This window comes from Netta rufina, assembly GCF_964035555.1.
Source record: "Netta rufina genome assembly, chromosome: Z".
NCBI classification, from domain to species: Eukaryota; Metazoa; Chordata; class Aves; order Anseriformes; family Anatidae; genus Netta; species Netta rufina.
The window spans coordinates 11,569,287-11,582,699 of record NC_140126.1 but is presented as its reverse complement, the minus strand read 5'-3'; the positions used below and the strand labels follow the sequence as shown (position 1 = coordinate 11,582,699).

At 44.6% G+C, this 13,413-nt stretch overlaps 1 protein-coding gene across 2 annotated transcripts in view; it reads right to left on the bottom strand.

The window, feature by feature from the left end:
- The window catches only part of GHR (growth hormone receptor), a 143,464-nt gene extending 140,714 nt beyond the window's left edge, over positions 1 to 2,750 (bottom strand). The window contains exon 1 of one of the 2 annotated variants that reach the window (XM_084304897.1): positions 2,706 to 2,750. The gene's annotated coding sequence lies outside the window, so the exon portion shown is untranslated. Of the gene's footprint in view, positions 1 to 2,423; positions 2,619 to 2,705 lie in introns of those variants that run through there. The other variant, XM_084304895.1, reaches the window with a different exon arrangement.
- Between the last annotated feature and the right edge of the window lie 10,663 nt (positions 2,751 to 13,413).

Below are 13,413 nucleotides of genomic sequence, written 5' to 3'. Positions count from 1 at the left end.
CAAAACACCCTGCTACTGCAGAGTGTTTCTGAAGTCTGTGTTAGCTTATTAAGAAAAGCCCAAAGTTTCTGGTGATAACTACCTTTTCCAACAAAAACCTGCTTTCTAAATAGACATTCAATAAAATATCATGCTTAGATGTATTTTGATTTCATAATCTGCAGCATATATGATATGGAAAACATCTGCCTCTGTCTGGAAACAGCCTTTATAATTTACTAGTAAAATGCACATCTCCTACACTGAGAACCAGCTCTGGTAAAACGACGCTTGCTACACCTCTCATGAATTGAAATGATGTGTAAAATAAACAACCACCTCACATCAAGAACTTAACTTGGGATTTGTATACAGTAAAGAAAGATTTCCCTTGTGATTACAATTGGAGCACAAAGTGTTCCTTCAAGCCCTGACATAAATCTGTTCCTGCCAAGCTGGTATCTCGTTGCGTCAGCCTTTTGCCTTCACCACTATTGTGGTGCCTGCTCTCTGCCTGCTTTCCTCACGCTGCCCTCTTCCTGCAATTACCACCCCAACTCTGCTGGGCCAAAGATTCATCCTTCCATTAAATCAATAGGTGATGAAAAAATCAGCAAGATCCTTTTAGTTAAGAGGAACCTGACCCTTTAGCAAAACCGTTGTTCAGGGACTCCTGTGTGGACTTGTTACTGCGCTGCTGTTATCCTTGCCTTGCCTTTCCCCAACCACTTTATCCCCTCTTTTTGTTACTAATATTTTTATTTATTTGCAAAGCTTTGAAATTGTTCTGACACCTATCTTAAGATGGAAGTTGCTTCACCTGGCTTGAATGCAGGTGCTATTGTGTTTGATAAACTATTTTTTTTTTAATTATTTTATTTTATATAGTTTTTATTTTATTATTGTGCTTAGTGACAAGTATTCCCAGCCTCTATTTTGTCCATGAGAGTCTAGTATTTCAAATAAGATACAAAATATTACATTTATTCATCTCGATGCTCCCTTTAGCAGTGCAAAGTAAATGCTCAGTTTGATTAAAAAACAAAACAAAACAAAACACACAATTTCTGAAGCAAAAGGCATCTTTCTTTTAGCGAAGTAAGGCCTATCTTTAATGTATATACAAGAACAGAAACACACATACAGTTAAGGGAAAAAAAGCCCCGTAAGTGATAGGGGCTAAAGGGACCGATACAGACCATGGAACACAGAGGTACCAACCCAGAAATAAGTGAATTTCTAGCAAAGATTTCTTTCAGCCTTCCCTGCTGGGATCGGGCGCGGGAGTTCACCCGCAGTGCCACACTCCCGTTCGGCCAGCAAGGACGGGCAGAGCCCAGCTCCGTGCACCCAGTGCACTCGCTGGGTGCAGGGTGCTGCAGGCAATGGTGGCTGCGGGGCGCCCGGGTTTATAGGGCTGCACGGTGCTGCTCGGTGCAGCGTGAGCGTACCGGCACCGGGAGACAGCGCGACGGATCGCAGGCACGGAAACAAAGCGGGACCGTACGGCGAGAATTTGGCTCCAGAATATCCAGCCGTGAGGTATCCGGGACTTCTGCGTGCGTTAGAGTAAGTTTCAGCAGTTGTCTTCGTGAATGTAATTAAAGTACCACTCACGGGCAATTTTCAAGATGACTCCTGGGAGAAGCCATGCAAACCATCTCGTTTGTAAATCCCTCGTAATTATTAAAACACGCTCACGTCCTGAATTAACAAGCGAGCAGCAACTCCGGCGCTGCCCGGCTGCGATGCGGCGGCGATGCAAGGCGCTGCATTCCTGCTTAAACACTTCAAGCTGCCCGAAAAACTTTTCAGTAACACTCGTTTTTATCGCTGGGAACCACAAAACATCTCACTGGCAGCCCTCTGCAACCTCGGCGTGGCAAACAGCAGCCCCCAAACGCGCACGGCATTAAACTCACCCAAACCCCTTCGCACCGCTCCCTGCCCGGCACTTTCAGCACCGGTGCGAGCAGCCCAGCCTGTGCTGCCCCCGGGAGCCCTCGTTTCAGGGGTGATTCTGCATTACCTGCTCCTCCGGGGGGGGCGATTTCAGTTTTTCCTGCCCAAACGCTCGCTGAGAGGTGCACGGGATTTACAGCCCGGGATGCGGTTCGGGCGGCAGTTCTTTTTTAGCTGCTTCACCCTCGCTCCTGCTGCATCCGAAAGCATAAAACATCTCCTACTGCCCCCCCCCCCCCAGCACCTTTCTGCACCGCGTGTTTACGCCTGCTTTTATCAACATCCCCCCCGGTTCTCTCCCCGAGGACCACACACACCGACACGCATAACCGGGCGGAAAAAAGTTGGGTTTGGGTCGCTGCCGGTCTTTTTTTTTTTTTTTTTTTTTTTTTTGGGGGGTGGGGGGGAGGCAAATTGGCGCTGCCCGCTCCCCGCGGGGAGCAGCCCCCCCCGGGGCAGCCCTCTGCCCACTCGCTACTCACCGGCCGCTCACAAACTTCCCCCGGCTCGCCCCGCTGCCGCTGCCGCCGCCGCCTCCGCCGCCTCGGCCGCCGCCCGCCCCGCCTCGGGCGCCATCGGCCCCACCGGGGCACGGCGGCGCCGGCGGGCACGGCGCTGCCTCGGCCGGGCCGGTGCCGACTCGCGGGCAGGGAGCGGAGCCGCCGCGCCGAGCGCCGCCGCCCTCCTCCTTCCCCCCTCCACCTCCCCGGAGGGCGGGCGGGCAGAGCGGGGCCGCCCCTCACCGCCGCCGGGCCAGGACTCACTTTGCTGCACCCCCCCCTCCGCCTGCCCTCAGCGGCTTCTTCCTCCTCCTCCTCCTCCTCCTCCTGCTCCTTGTCGCCCTCCCCCTGCCATGGCCGCGGCAGCCCGCCGTCAGCAGCGGGGGGGACGGGGCGAGGGAGCGGGGCCGGCGGCGGGAGGGGGGGGCACGGCCGCGGGGAGGGGCCGGCGGCGGGGCCCCGGCAGCGGCGATGGCCGCCGGGGCGGTGAGGCGAGGCCAGGCCAGGCGAGGAGCGGGGCCGTGCGGCTCCGTCTAGGGGAGGAGGCGGCGCACTGCAGCGCGTCCTGGCGGAGGGCACGGCGGGAGGGTGGACGGGGACCCTCACCGCTGCCACCGCCGCCACCAGCACTGCCCACAGCCACCTCAGGCTGCCCCGCGGTCTGAACCCGGCCGTCTCCCGGGTTTGGGCTGAGGAATCACAGAATCACAGAGTTTCTAGGTTGGAAGAGACCTCGAGATCATCGAGTCCAACCTCTGACCCAACACTAACAAGTCCTCCACTAAACCATATCACTAAGCTCTACATCTAAACGTCTTTTAAAGACCTTCAGGGATGGTGACTCCACCACTTCCCTGGGCAGCCCGTTCCAATGCCTAACAACACTTTCAGTAAAGAAGTTCTTCCTAACATCCAACATATGAAGGAAGGCGGAAAATCCCTCAGTGCACCCCTCAGGGGTGCTGCAGTGCCCTCCAGCACCCATCATGCGGCACAGGATAGGAGCTGTAGGGACATCGTAGCTCACCCTTGTTCCCTGCTGTGGTGTGTTGTCCACGAACACTTGTGTCTCCACATGGAAGTTGTGGGGTTACAGGTGCCAGGTGTGGTGCTGCTCCTGGCAGCCCACGCTGCCCGAGTCAGCACTGCCCTTATTCTTGCACCGGTGCTCATGTGTGTGGTACTGCTTGGCTTTGGGGAGCTAGTGCATCTCAAAATATGAGCTGCAAATGAGCAGTGTCCAGGTGGCCAAGAAAGCCAATGTCACCCTGGCTTAGATCAGGAATAGTGCAGCCAGCAGGACCAGGGAGGTGATTGTCCCCCTGTACTCAGCTCTGGTGAGGTTACACCTCAAGTACCGTGTTCAGTTTTGGGCCCCTCACTACAAGAAGGACATTGAGGCCCTGGAACGTGTCCAGAGAAGGGCAACGAAGCTGATGAAGGGTCTGGAGCACAACTCCTGTGAGGAACAGCTGAGGGGACTGGGGTTGTTTAGTCTGGGGAAGAGGAGGCTCAGGGGAGACCTTATTGCCCTCTACAGCTACCTGAAAGGAAGGTGTGGGGAGCTGGGGGTCAGCCTCTTCTCACAGATAACTAGTGATAGGACTAGAGGGAATGGCCTCAAGCTGCACCAGGGGAGGTTCAGGTTGGAAATGAGGAGATGTTTATTCTCAGAAAGAGCAGTCAGGCATCAAAATAGGTTGCCCAAGGAGGTGGTGGTGTCACCGTCCCTGGGGGTGTTTAAGGAAAGGTTGGACGTGGTGCTTAGGAACATGGTTCAGTGGGTGACATTGGTGGTAGGGGAGTGGTTGGACCAGATGATCTGGGAGGTCTATTCCAACCTTAATGATTCTATGATTCTGTGATAAATGATCAGGCAGGCTCTCCCTTCAGGCTGTCTCTCTGTTCACTCATATAAGTACCAGACCAAATGAGAGGGCAAAAATACACAAATGGGGCAGAATGGGCAGTGAGGCGTGACCTCATTGATTGTGGATGGGCTTAAGGAAATTGAAATCTAGTATGTCAATAACTGCCAGAAGTCTCGCAGAGGCTTCAAACTAAGTGCTTTCAGGGCATGAAGACACATCTTCCTTATTCCTACATCAGAGACATCTCCTGCCTTTCCCTCACTTCAAAAATCATGGAAACAGAACTCTGTATTTTCTTGAGAGTGTCAACTGATAGAATAGCTCGTCCATTAACACACATGCAATGGACACAGTTTCAACTCTTACCACTGGTTAGGGGATCCGCATCAGCATCTCCCAGGAGATGCCTGTGCTGCCAAGCCCGTGGTTGTTCCAGAGGCCTTTCATTCTTATTTCCTGCTGCTGGAGCTATGGGAGAGCATAATTAGTAACTCATGGGGTTAGAAACTGCAATCACAAACCTGATCCTGCCCCTGTAGTTTTGTGGTTTGGAGCACTCTGTTAGAAAAGGCAGAGTTGTATTCCAGCTCTAGAGATGTTTATGGTGTTTAGCACAACATTCCTGTACCATAATGAGAACATATCTCAGATTATTGCAAACTATGTCAGCCCAGTAGCAGTGATAGTCAAATATCTAAAACAGCAGACAGACGATCCAGGGAAACTACTTTACTGCTCTCTCCTTGTATGTACAAATAAGCATAGATAATTATAAGTCAGTAGACTTGTATATTACTGATTTATGCCTTCCTGCAGTTACTTTGTACTAGATAATGTTTTTTAATGCTTCATGTGGCAAGTGGTTTAGTTTCACAGGGATTTACGTCAAACACAGTTCACTGCCAGCCAGACCAGATTTAGGCAAAAGCAGCCTAAGTAATTTTCAGTCAGTGGGCTTGTTGGGCTGTGGGTAGGACTGGGAGGTCAGGAGACACATAAGTGTAGGTAAGTGCTGGTTTGGGGTCCTGGCTTGTGGTAGCAAAGGGGCTTTGCAGGGTTGGAGGTCATCAGTACACGGGTAGGAGAGGTTTGAACATTTGTGAAATAAATTAGCTAAAGATGGAAGACAAGAGAATTTTACTTTTTCTTTTTTTTTTTTTTAAATTTATTTATTTTTTTAAATAATTAAGACTTTGCCTGTAAATTAAGCTTCAAGTCTCTACAGTGTCTACAGCTAGTCCTGAAGCTGCAAAAGCACAATGGTGTGTGTATTACATGTCTGTAGGATAAAAATCTTGAATTTTCTTCATTGCTTCAGTAAAACAAAGTAGTATAATGCATGGTCAGTGATCTTATTGAAAAAAGTCCAATGTTAGTTTAATTATTTTTTAATAACTTTTATACTCAGTTTCAGTGAAGGATTTAGGGGGATTCTGTGATTCAAATACTCTGTTCTGCTAGTTTGTGGTTGTATTTAATCATTACCAGAAATTAGTTTCAGAACATGTACCTTACAGAGCACAAATCTTAAGTTTAGCTCTGCAACAATGTAGGATTTGATAATGTTCTTTATATATCCATTAGGAAACATGTGCCTCTTTAATTACATATAATTTCACATATGCCTATGAATATCACTGTTTTTTCCCCCCCTTCATTTATGGTGTATTATCACTCATCCAGATGCTCTCCAAATCCCTTAGAAAGCCTGGAAAATTAAGCCTGACTAGCATACACTTGATAAAAGATACCTGAATGTTGACCATTTATTCTGACATTTTGATTTTCTGCAAAACATCTAACAGTACCAACGTCAGGTAACATAAGTATTCTCTTCTCTATACACTCAGTGTCCACTTCAGTCCTTTCCAAAGAGTAGTGTTGAATGTCATCTCCATTCTGAACACGATGCTATGGAACCAGGCACAGCAGAAAAAAAAAAAAAAAAAGAAAAAAAAAAGAAGAAAAAAAAAGATGATTGAATCTGGTTGTGCTTTCTACTTATGCTAGTGTATAATGCAATGTTTATCAACAGGATGTTAAATGGGATTCTAACAACTCAGCTCATAGTTATTCATCTGGAAGTGGTTCCTTCACTTTGAAGTGACTACAGCCAGTACTCCTAGTGCTTCCCAGATGAAGATTGGCAGTACTTCTGCAAGACTAGCTGTGAACGCCAATTTTAAGTACTGGCTTAAGTCTGTGCTTGTACAGTGTAAGAGTAGCTATGTCATTAAAGTCTGTCACAGGTGGAGTTACACTGGTCAAACTCCGGCTGCTTGGTTTAAGATAACATCCTATGGACAGCAAAAGCTTCATTAATACATTTCTAGATCAGTGTAATGGGCTCCACATGCAGGGTCTATGCTAGAAAAAGGGGTTTCTTTAGCTGGGGTAGTTTATCCTGGAAGGAAATAGTGACTTTTTTGCTGCTGGGCATTTTGCCAATAGGCTATTGCAAAACGCACTCTTAATTGATATTTCTCTGCTTGCTGAGAGGCTCTGAGGACTTGTGTGAATAGTTCAAAATTCCATTCTGCATGCAGTTTAAGTGACTATGAATGTGTTTCTCTTGAGTGAGGAACTACTTATATTAATGAGAAAAACAGTTTTTATTTTTTCAAAACTGCATGAAAAACTGCAGGAGGCTGAAATTAAATACAGACATTGTTCATATTCCACATTCTTACCCGCAGCTTGAGTCTGTGTTTTTATCTATCTTTGCTCTGACAGCAAAGAAGATCTTGGAGGATCTCAGGAGGTCCCCTGTCACACCTCCACCCAAGGCAGGGTCAGTGTAGAGGTCAGACCTGGTTGCTCTGGGCTTTACCCAGTTGAGTTTCCAAGGATGGACCGTGCTCAACATCTTGGGGCAACCTGTTCCACTGCTGCTCTGCCCTCACCTTTTCCTTTTCCCTCCAGTCTGAACTTTTCCATATCAACATGCCCACCATCTCTTGTCCTGCTGCCTTGCACAGCTGTGAAGAGCCCGGCTCCATCTTCTCAGTGACCTGCTCACTGAGGTAGGGGTGAGCGGCTTTGAGGTGCCCCCAAAACCGTTCCTTCTTCAGGTTGAAGCAGCCCCATCCATCAGGCTACCCTTGCAAGGTGGTTGCCCCGACCCCTTGGCATCCTGGTGGCTCTCTGCTAGGCTCACTTTATTTTGACAATGTCTCTCTTGTATGGATGGGTGGCAAAGCTGTATGCAGTTCTTGTGATGTCTTCTCATGGGTGCCAAATGAAGGGGGATAATCATTTCTTTCTGGCTGTGCTCACCTTCTCACAGTTTATGGTGCTGTTGGTCTTAACTGCTGCCACAGCAGCTGCTGGGACACTTGGATGGACCATCAAGTCCACCAGGTCCCTTTCAGCAGGACTGCTCCCAATGCAGTCAGTCCTCAGCTTCTACCACTGCGTGGGCTTCCTTCTTCCCAGGCAGCATTTTTGCATTTGTCCAGGCAGAATTTCACCTGGTTCCCATCAGGCCATTCCTCCAGCCTGTCTAGGTCCTGCAGCTGGAAGACAGCCCTGCACTTGAGCACATGGACTGGCCTCTCCATTTAGGTGTTATCTGCAGGCTTGATGAGAGCGCACATTACCTCCTCCAGGTCACTGACATAGATATTAAACAGGAAAGGTACCAGAGATCCTGTGAGACGCCACTGTTACTGGCCTCCAGGCACAAGGACTATGGATCTGTATTTTTTTTCGGTAATATAACATCTTTCTCCACTTAATTTCCACTGATCTTATTTGGATGGTATGGGAAAAATGGGGCACATAAGAGGAACAGGTTAGTATCGTAGAGTGAGATAGAGACTGGTTCACCTAAATGTTTGTTTACCCAACCACCCATTATATATTAACTTCAGAGAAAAAAAAAAGAAAAAAAAAAGAAAAAGAAAAAAAAAAAGACAAAGAAAAAAAAAAAAAGACTACTGGTGCTGTGTGAAACTTAACTGGTAATCTCAGTATGGAGTAAATCAATCTCTTAAGCACACATTGTGTGTTCCATGGAGCTTCCTGTTCACAGGATAGGGGCAAGTCAAATTTCTGTTCAGTAGGTAGATTAGGGCCTCCTCTCCTTACTTCACTGTCTTCATGTTCTCTATGAATCCAAGATATAAGAGTAACTGAAATAAGAGAAGCATACTTTTAATATAAACCTACATCATAAATGGAATTGCAGAAGAAGTTTTGTTACGGCACACTACCGCTTACCACAAAAAGGAAACCACACTAATAAGAGGCATATCCCAGCCATGATCAGACTTGTACCAAGAGCGGTACCAAAAGCACAGTGCTAGCTGTATGCAAAAATAAAAACAATGTTTAATAGCAGCTCTGCTCTCAGCCTCTGGATATGTGGAAAATTTTAGGTTGTGGGTTGTCTGGGTTACTTCCGTTAAAGCTACAGAGCAAAGCTCCCCCGAGTACTTTGCATTAAAGCAGAATAATTACATAGCCAACAAATATCTGTGGAAAGAGAATTTTCTTAAAAAACAAACAAACAAACAAAAAAAACTGACCTCCAAGGAATCAATATGAACATGCATGCAGGAGAGAAAGGCACAGGCGAAGTGAGAAAGGAAAATGAAGGAACACCCTGCTGCAGCATGCAGTCTCTTGCTCTCTCTTTCTGCTGTTTCTAAGGCACCTATCATGCCATTATCTACAGCTAATATAAACTGGAGACCTAGCAGACTCTGTAATGAATATATTGACTTTCTGGTACTCTGTGAAAAGAAAAGTGACGATGTAAGTATTTTGCTTGTTTTGTTTGTGAAGAAGGGAGATGGAGGAGAGCAGAAGTGAAGGTTTTACTTCAGCCAGTATAATCACAGCCCTTTTTGGAAGGCAAGGAATTTCACACCTGGTGTCCTAGCTCACTTTCAGCACTAAGCAGCCTATCCTGTGCCCTATCTGTCCATTAGCCAGAAGAATTGCTGCAAGTGAACAATGACAAACATTAATTATTTTTAAGAGAAATAACGTCTAAATCACAAACATGCTGACGGTTATGCTCCTGAATACAGTGGGTGTCCAGAGACACCTTTATGTTCAGGGATGGCTATCTCAGCTTTGGTGAACAAAATGCATTTTGGATCTAACTACACAACCTACTTCAATGTGCAGGGGCTCTAGGCATATCACTCTGGGACCTGCTTACCTCGATCACCCAAGACAGGTGTTCACCAAAGTGCTAAAGGGGATCTGATCTGTTGAGTCTGAGGTACTATCTTGTATCTTCTACCACCCTCTGTGTCTCTGAGATACTCTATGGTACCTAAAATAACCCAAAATGTCTACTGCAGGTGCCTGAATCCCATCCTTATCCTTTTCATTGCTTACTGAATGTTGTGAACCAGGCACATATGCAAAACTGGAATCCAGAGCCTGAGACCACTTCCTACATCTATGCGCCTACATTGGCTTCCATTTCCTTCTGCTAATAGCACAAGTTTAGGCATCCAATGAAGCTTCTGCCTAAAATACTCGTCTCTAAAGTGTCTCAAAAGTTTAAGCACATTAAACAAGATTGTCTTGGAGTGTTTTCCTGTACTTAGCTTACTAAATTCTGGCATGTTAAAGTCCTGTCTGGTTTGCTTTTCAAAGGATTTTACATTTTATTGCTCAGAGCATGCACTCATTGTCTGCCCACATTCTATGAGCATTTTCCTATAACTCTTGCTACATATTCCACCCCTTCCACAAGTTCTTTTGTCAGATTTAGGTGGAAAGGAGAGAATTTTTAGCAGAGACTGTGTCTAATTGATCGGGATACTCAAATTCACTTTAAGCTAAACAGTAGCATTACCATGCAAAAAGCAACAGACAAGAATTTGACCAAGGTCACAGTGTATAAAGCAGGAAATTTAAATTTCCTGGGGTAGTTGAAGAATGAGAATGAAACCACAGAAAACATTGTTTGTTGTTTTCATAAGGCTGTTAGTTCCTGGAACAGTAGCACCCTTCAATTTAAAATGCAGCTTAAAGTCCATAATTGACAGCTCTTAAGTGTACGTGATGACAAGGAATTCAAGTCGGTCTGATAGAGTATGCATTGTTGTCTTTTGTGCAGAACTGATAGGCTTACTATTGAGGATGACACGAACCTTTTTCTGAACAGCATGTGTTTTCTGTTTGTTTGTTTTTCTTTTTTACATCAAGTGACCATTCTGAGAAAAATCTAACATCAGTAGAGGAAAATCTTGTTGATATTATTCTGCTCAAGTATCATTTAAATGCTCTACAAATAATTGTCTTTGAAAACAGAATCTTGTTTGTATACACAAAGTTCATAATAATCAGTGAGACAGCACTTTGATTCTTCCAAAAGGCAACATTCATTCATGTGCTTCCCACCCCTATCCTGTAGTATGAACTTCACCATCTAATCAGGTGTAAAACCTGGACCCATCGGTCTTCAGTTCTTGGGATCATCCCCAAAATCCTTCTTTTGCAGATGGGATTACACTTATTTCTTCAGAAATCTTAATTGCATCATAACTACCTTGCAATCAAAATGCAGATCTCTGGACTGCATCTTTTTTTGCTTGAAAAATATCTCTGTCCTACTTCTTCAAGGTCCTCCCATGCACTTCAATTCAACTTGTAGGAAACAGTTTGGCTGTTCATCCACAGCATCTAATGTCCTTCAGCCCTCAACCACTGCCCGGGTGAAATTGTTGCATAAGATTATTTTAAACTTGTTTCATATTGCATGCTTGCACTTTGATGATTCTCAGCACAAATAACTGCACTGAAGGGCAGTGAGGGCAAGAATCAGCTGATAAAGGAATGACCTCAGGAATCATCCAGTTCAGATGTCCAGCCTTTCTGATTAATGGATCTGCATAACAATGTTTTGGTTTGGACAGAAGCCATGGGATGCATACTGTGTGCCTTGGAGAGGCCAAGGACCAGGAGTCATATGAACTACAATATTCTTATGGGACTACAGAGTTCCATCATGGGATGGGGCCAAGCTGAATATAAAGCAGGGTTCCAGGAAAATAGGTGATTTCAGTCGAAATAAGATCTGATGACTACTATTTTTCATAGATGGAGACTCAGATCCAGCCGTAGCTCCCATACCAGAGCAGACTATCTGCTCATCATGTTCTTGGAATGCTTCACATTTCATCACTTTGACACGATAACATTTGGATTGTTGTTGAGCCAAGTGCAGTTGAAACCTACAGGTGACCTACTCCTGATGTGCAAGATTAATTGTCCCTACCTAATATCTTCATACTTGCTTGACTAACTTTTCTAACAAGTCTCAGTGGTAAAGACCTCCCTACCTACCAAAGCCACCTGTATCAGACCTCCACATATTTATGATTAGAATGTTTTACCTCATGCCTAACCCTTTTTCTTACTACAGTTTAAATTCCTGAATTATTATATCCACAGTAGAAAGTGTGGGCATTATTTCCAAGCTCTTCTTTACACCCTCCCTCTTTCTTTCTTTTTTTCTTTTCTTTTTTTTTTTTTTTTTAAAAAAAGACACCTATTTTTGTCCTTTTCCAGTCTTAGACATCCATCTTTCATGAATTTGCAAGTTATAGATAATCTGATTACTTCACCTAATTCTTAAAATATACCAGGTCGTGGTCTATCTGGTCAGGCTGACTTGAGAACATTTTGTAACACCCTCTCATTCTCTTTTTACCCTGTTTTAGATTGAATTCTTAACCCTTTGTCATGAATGTTAATTATGCTAGTCATGTGAATGCAGCTCACATGCAAAAGAGGTTTTAAATACTCCAACCATCTTTGGATCGTAAATTTATATGTCATCGCCTTACACCCTTTCCTCTGAGAGACAGGAAAAATAACCAGTGTTTTTCTTGCTGTTCCTCATTATTAACACACCTTAACTTTTGAAGACTTTTGTAATTGTATATGGGTTTTGTGCCTGTTTTTCTGATTAGTTTTTATACACATGCTGTTATTTTATATGCTTTAGAATTTGATCTGATTTCCACTTTACACATGCAACGTTGTGAGCTTGAGGTTAGTTAAAAGTTACCTGAATTCATCTCCCATTACTTTTCCCCTTTGATAGGGATAGCTTGTGCTTCCTGCCACAAGAACTGATTTACATTTTCCTTTCACTTTGTTATTGACTTGAGTGGATAGAAGTTTGCCTGCTTGAAGTCCATGGTTTTCTTGTTTTCCGTATTTTCCTTTCTGGGGACTGTGAACTCTCTAATTTCATAGGCACTGTCTCCAAGTTGCCTTTCATTGTCAAATTCTCAAACAATTACCCTTTACTGGTAAGAACCACATCTAGAAGAGCCTCTCCTCTGTGTGTTTTTTCTACTGCACCAGAAATGGTGACCAGTGCTTTTCCATTTAGAGCTTGCTAATCAATCTCTGTCCTGATGTTTTCCATTCCCAACAGTTCTTCGGACAGCTAAACTCTCTGACTCTCTAGCCCCATGCATTGAATAATTTGCTATACAGTTCACAAAAAAAGGCTTCCACAGCAGACATTTTCAGATGAGGTGTTTGGACTAGCAATGTTAGCAGTCATGTTCTTCTGCTCTTCTGCTGTTACACAGATCCTTTCTCTGAGTCTGACTTTTTCTCACCTCTGGAATTCAGGACCAGTGCAGAGCTGTATCCTTTAATAGTAAAGAGCCCTATTATGTGAGTTATCATGCTTATAAGCCTATGCTTTGCCAACAAGGTCTTTTTTTTTTTTTCTTTTTTTTTTTTTTTTCTTTTCCCCCCTGTGGTTGTGGCTTATGTTTCCCTGGTCCTTGTATTACTTCCCACATTTCCTCATACTTTTTACTTGGCTTGTCACAATCCTCCTACCTCCATGCATATTTTTTTTTAAAGTATTTTAAAATCTGCTTTATGCAGTTGAGATGATCACATACATACAGAGTGATGAAGAAGAACACATACAGAATAACAGGTATATAAAATTAAATCTAGGCATGTTACTTTCTGTTCTTTCCTGATTTTTTTTTTTAAAGGATTTGTATTTTTTTGATCAAATGAACAAAAATAATATAAAAAAAACCAAACAGGGTAATCAGCTTTAGTAATCCAGCTTCTATGCCAGCTGCATGTTCCTGTTC